Below are 6,566 nucleotides of genomic sequence, written 5' to 3' on the forward strand. Positions count from 1 at the left end.
GCGCCATGGCCGCGCCTCCCACCGCCCGCTCCGCCGGCACCGTCCCCCGACGCCCCAGGCCTCCTCGTCGCCGGCCGTCGCCGCCCGCGACCCCGGCCGCCGGACGCCGCCCCGGTCGCCTCCTCTGCTCCCCGTCGCCGACGCCCTCCTCCCCAAGCTCCGGCCGCCGTCTTCCTCTCCTCCGGCGAAACTCCGGCAGGATTCCGGCGAGATCCACCGAAGGTTGACTTTCCCCCCTCCAAAACTCTGCCAAGTCCCCAGTCTATGTTAATTTTCATGCCATGTTCGACCTACTATATCTCTGCATCTGTAGCTCCGTTTTGGGTGTGTAATATGTCAAATTGTTCGCCTCGACGAGTACATCATTTCATTCCATTGCATCATATTCATTTGAGCTCATCTTGGTGCCTGAATCATTGTTGTAACAGTGCTTCATAATGTTTTCTGCTGTCTGTTATCAGAACGAGCTCATTTGTCTTTTTTGCCATGATTGATGTGTGCATCCTATGAGGTTGATGCCTTCATGTGTTTTGAACTATGCCATGTCTTCTTTAAAGAGGTGCTTACCATGTATTTTTGTGATCAATGTGGTGACTAGCACAAGCATGCAAACTAGGCATCGTGATGTTGCTGATTTTAGTCCCTGTTCTGCTGTTATTTTCATGCCATGTAAACTTGATGCTACAGAGAGATCCTTGCATATTTAGAGATACTTCAGTAAGGGTGTTTTGAATATATGGTTATTGTCTATCCATTCATGCCCTTTGTTGTAATTATGGAGTTGTCTAGCATGTCATTTTCGTGCTCTAATTTTGCTTCAAAATGTTTCCTGGCAGATTGTTTACATGTTATTCAATTTGGCCAAGCTTGTTGTAGTTGATCCTTGCATGCTATGGACTTGTTCTTGACTTGGTTTGTTTCACAAACATGTCTTCTTGATGATGTTATGCTTATCTTGTCATGCAATGACTTGTGGTGAGTGAATCGAGCTTGTTAAGTAGTGTACATGATGTTGCTGTTTTGCTAGGCTGAATCTGTTATTTCGTGATGCGATGTAAACCTACTCCTACTAATCACTCTATGCATAATATGGAGATGTTCTATAAACATGTTTTGGTCTACATGTATTTCTATATCCATCCATGCCCCTGATAGCATTTATAGCTTGTTGTAACCTGTTGTAATCTTGCTCCAAAGTTGCTCCATAATGTTGCTGTCAGCGTGTTAACATTAAGTTCAGTTGTTCTCATGTGTTTTCCTAGTGATACATGCACCCTATGACCTTGCTATTGCCATTCTTAGCTTCACAAACATGCCTTATTACTGTTGGGTGCCTTTCCATGCCATGTAATGCTCTGTAGAGAGTTGCACAAGCTCATCTACATGCCTTCATAATTCTATTTCTGCCATGCTTGAATCTGTAATATAACTTGCTATGTTTACGTGGGTGCCATCATATTTTCTGAACCTTTTTGGCTTATGGTCAGTAAAGGAGTTTTGATCTATGCTTTGAGTAGAATCATGCCATGCCTTTGCTTGCCATTATAAGTTCCTGTAACATGTTGTTTGATAGCTCTAAACATTGCATCGTGATGTTATTTTCTGCAAAGGCTGAAATTGTTATAATTTGCAATCTTACCATGTGTGTTTGAGTATGTTCTATTGATTTCTGGAGATAGTTCAGTGTCCATGTTTTGTTGTGCTTTACCTGTACATCATGCCCATGCCTTTTTTATTATGTTGGGGTGATGTAGCATGTTGTTTTGATGCTTGCAATATGCCTAGTTGCTGTTTTGGACAGCTTGTCCTTCAAACTTGTATAGAGTGCATGTGTTGAACCGTTGCTCCATTTTGAGTGTGCTTTATATGAAACTTGCTTGATTTTGCATGTAGCTTCATATTATCATGTTGCATCCATGTTTTGAGGTGTTTTGCTTGATGTTTGGGTGCATTTTGCATCAATGCCATGTTTTACTTGTTTTGCTCGTATCTTCTAGGCCGTAACTCCGAACTAAATGAACTTTATATGTAACTTGACTACAATCTCGTGTAGATCATCTTGGTGCATATTAACTTGATGTTTAACAACTTGAACAAAAGGTTTATTCATATCTGGACCATTTTCGAAATATGCATATGAGGACTTACCGGAATGGTTGTATGTTGTTCCCGGCCTCATTTAAACTTGCCTTGATGTGTTGCTCTTGTTTGCATCATCTCATGCCATGAGTAGCTTCATGTAGCTTTGCCATGCATCATGCTTGTTGTGCATCATGCCTTATTCATGTGTGGTGTGTTTACTATGTTGTGTCCTTCTTTTCGATAGTTCATGTTTCGTTGCGATCGTGAGGATTCGTTCGTCTACGCTTGGTTCGGCTTCATCCGTTCGTCTTCTTCATGGACTCGTTCTTCTTCCTTGCGGGATTTCAGGCAAGATGACTGCTACCCTGGATCTCACTACTATCATTGCTATGCTAGTTGCTTCGTTCTATCGCTATGCTGCGTTACCTATCTTTTGCTCATCAAGCCATCCCAAATTGCCATGAACCTCTAACCTTTGACACCTTTCCTATGCAAACTGTTGTTTGGCTATGTTACCGCTTTGCTCAGCCCTCTTATAGCGTTGCTATTTGCAGGTGAAGTTGAAGATTTCTCCATGGTGGACAGGTTTTTGATTGGGATATCACAATATCTCTTATATTATTAATGCATCTATATACTTGGTAAAGGGTGGAAGACTCAGCCTTTTGCCTAGTGTTTTGTTCCACTGTTGCCGCCCTAGTTTCCGTCATACCGGTGTTATGTTCCCGGATTTTGCGTTCCTTACGCGGTCGGGTGATTTATGGGACCCCCTTGACAGTTCGCTTTGAATAAAACTCCTCCAGCAAGGCCCAACCTTGGTTTTACATTTGCCTCACCTAGCCATTTTTCCCTTGGGAGTCGCGCTCTCGAGGGTCATCTTTATTTTATCCCCCCCGGGCCAGTGCTCGTCCTGAGTGTTGGTCCAAACTGTCAGCCGCCGGTGGCCACCAGGGGCAACTCTGGGCTGGCCTACCGGAAGTTTGGATAATCCGGTGTGCCCTGAGAACGAGATATGTGCAGCTCCTATCGAGATTTGTCGGCACAGCGGGAGGCTTTGCTGGTCTTGTTTTACCATTGTCAAAATGTCTTGTAAACCGGGATTCCGAGTCTGATTGGGTCTTCCTGGGAGAAGGTCTATTCCTTCGTTGATCGTGAGAGCTTGTCATGGGCTAAGTTGGGACACCCATGCAGGGTATAATCTTTCGAATGTCGTGCCTGCGGTTATTGGCAGATGGGAATTTGTTAATGTCCGGTTGTAGATAATTTGACACCAGATCCGAATTAAAACGCATCAACCGCGTGTGTAGCCGTGATGGTCTCTTCTCGGCGGAGTCCGGGAAGTGAACACGGTTTCTGGGTTATGTTTGACGTAAGTAGGAGTTCAGGATCACTTCTTGATCATTGCTAGCTTCACGACCGTTCTGCTTGTTCTCTTCTCGCTCTTAATTGCGTATGTTAGCCACCATATATGCTTAGTCACTGTTGCAGCCTCACCACTTTACCCCTTCCATTTCCCTTTAAGCTTTGCTAGTCTTGATACCCATGGTAATGGGATTGCTGAGTCCTCGTGGCTCACAGATTACTACAACAACAGTTGCAGGTACAGGTTTATGCGATGGTCATGACGCGAGAGCGATGCTTGCTTGCGTTGAGTTCTTCTTCTCCTTCTTCTTTGATCAGGGGATAGGTTCCAGGTCGGCAGCCTGGGCTAGCAGGGTGGATGTCGTTTGAGTTTATGTTTGTGATTCATCCATAGTCGGATGATGCTCTTATGTATTGTGATGTTGTATTCATGTGGCATTGTATGCCTCTTGTATGTATCCCCATCTATTATGTAATGTTGATGTAATGATATCCACCTTGCAAAAGCGTTTCAATATGCGGGTCTATCCTTGGTGGGACCTTCGAGTTCCTTTTGGATAGGGTCGCATATTGGGCGTGACAAGTTGGTATCAGAGCCTCGACCGACCTTAGGAGCCCCCTTGATTGATCGTGTAGTTTGGACGTTGTTGAGTCTAGAGGAAAAACCATTTTCGGAGTCTAGTTATATCGGAGAGTAGGAATTCTTTTTACTCCTCAGCCCCTTCGTCGCTCTGGTAAGGAATCTTGACGTAGGTGTTTTGAATTACTCCTCTTCCCCTTCAAATTTTTCTTTAGGATCACGCAGTTGGTTTTCCGATCGTTGTTCCTCAGCTCTTTTCATCCGGTGCATTTCTCGTTAAGTCGACTCGAGCCTCTTCATCTTTGCCAAGTTCAATCCTCAGTTGTTTTCTTTTCCCACCTGCCCACCCCTTCTTCTTCTCGGAACCGGAGTCCGTAATCGAGTATCCATCCTACTCGAGTGAAGTCTTTGCTTTCTTTCCTCAATGATTTCAACCGGTGTTTTTTTTTCTCTTCAAGTTATTCGTCGGTTTCCCCCTTCCAAGTTGCCTTTGTTTTCCCGCCCTCCCACCCTTTTTCTTCCCGGAGTCTGACCTCTCTCAACCATCAATTTCATTCGTGTGGAGCCTCTTCAGTCTTCCCTCAATTATCTCAACCGGTGAATTCTCTTTTTTATTCGACATTCTTCATCTCTTTTCCGGTGGACTCAATTCAAGTTTTTCGGGTTGATCATATTCTTTTTCTCGGCTCAAGTGTTCTCCTTTCTCGTTCGCCTCTCACCAGTTTATCCTTCCGGAGTGTTCAAGACATCTCAGGAGATTCGTCTGTGTTTGAATTAATTCGAGGTTGTCACCTCATTCAAATATTTCAATTGTTCCGGTGCATCATCTACCTCTTCAACAATCCTTTTCAACGGTGTTATCTCTTCAGTGGGCCCTAACCCACAGGTCTTTTCCCAGGATCTTACCTGACTCTTCTAATTCCCCCGGAGTGATTCACAAATTCTTTCGGAGTCTGACGTAAGAATGAATTTCATCAGTCAGATGCCTTTCCAAGATCGATTTCAAATCATTTCATTGTTGGCTCAACCTCTTTGCTTTTTCATTCTCCCGGAGTATCTCAGCAATTTTGTTGGTGTTTCTCGTCGTCATTTGAAGATCAAAGGGGAGTTTTCCTCTAAATCTTGTCTGTTCTCTCGAAGTTTCGTGGTTCTAGCTTCATGTTATCCTCTTGAATCATTTCAGTTTGTCAGATATTCTTTCTTAACCATCCGGAGTTTGTCAGAAGTTGTCTTTCCGTTTCTTTTCACCGGAGGTCATCATTCCAGTTATCATTCTCTATTTACCCCGGTGCTTCGTTCAAGAGTTCTTTAATCAGCTCGTGATCTCTTTGTTCTTTTGCATCTAAATCCCCTAGAGCATATTGGTTCTTCTAATTCTTCCCAGTGATTAAGTCTCTTTCATCAGTCATTTTAGAATTCTTACGGTGGTTCATTCAAGATTTTTTTCCTTGAGTATCATTTTAATTCATTCGTTCTTTCCAATCCTACCGGTGGTTCATGAAGACTTTCTCAAGTTTTGTGCTATATTCCCCTTAATCCTTTTCAACAAGAATAAGTAGTATGCAAAAATCCATTGCTGGTCATCAATTTAATTTGATGAAGGATAAGCATACAATAAATCTTATTCTTATTTCATCCAAGTGAGTAATCCATTCCTTCAGAGTTTGTTCTTGATGAATAAATTCTAGTTCCAGGTGTTCTCATCTTTTCTTTTCCCGGAGTTCAATTTCCTCGGACATTTCGTCGGAACCCCCATCTAAATCATCACAAGGCTCATCTTATTCTTTCATCCTTCATTTTTCTCGTCATCCTTTTCGTACCAGAGTTCTTCATGCTGGTTTTTCACGATTTAATTCATTCTTCAAGAGTTCATCAAGATTTTGTTGCTGGAGTTCAAGTATCTTTTCTTCTCGCGTCTCGAAGTGCAAGTAACTCTTCATTTTCTTTTGAAGTGGAGTTTTGCATTTCTTCGTTCTTCTCAGCTATCCAATCATTTCCGTTTGTGTCCAGTTATCATCTTATGATTTTTAGATGTTAACCATAACTCCACAACAAGCTTATTCTTTTGTTGTTGATTGTCTCAACAACTCCATTCAATCCTTCTAAGTTCTTTTCATTCAATTCTTTCAATTCCTCCGGAGGATTTGCGTTGTTCATATCATCAAGTGTCATCCCATCTTATGAAGCTCATATTCTATTCTTTCCTTGTTCAACCGGAGTGCTTCCTAAATCCTTTCATTCTTATTCGTTTCTTATCTCATTCTAACCGGAGTGCTTTCATAGTCTATCTGATTTCGTGAGCTTTTGATTCTCGTCATTCTCGTCGTTCCCCTCTTCTTCTCGAGTGCTCTCAATTCTTTGATTCTTCTCTTCAGTTCTTGTTTCACCTCATCCATTTTCTCTTCCGTCTTGGTCCTAAGATCTCGGGACGAGATCTCTTGTTAGTGGAGGAGTGTTGTAACGCCCCGGATTCGATGCGCCAGGTGTCCGCCAGTTATTCGCCGTCGTTACCATGTCATTTGCTTGCGTGTTGCATTTTATC

Source organism: Triticum dicoccoides, chromosome 7B (genome assembly GCF_002162155.2).
Source record: "Triticum dicoccoides isolate Atlit2015 ecotype Zavitan chromosome 7B, WEW_v2.0, whole genome shotgun sequence".
Taxonomy (NCBI): domain Eukaryota; kingdom Viridiplantae; phylum Streptophyta; class Magnoliopsida; order Poales; family Poaceae; genus Triticum; species Triticum dicoccoides.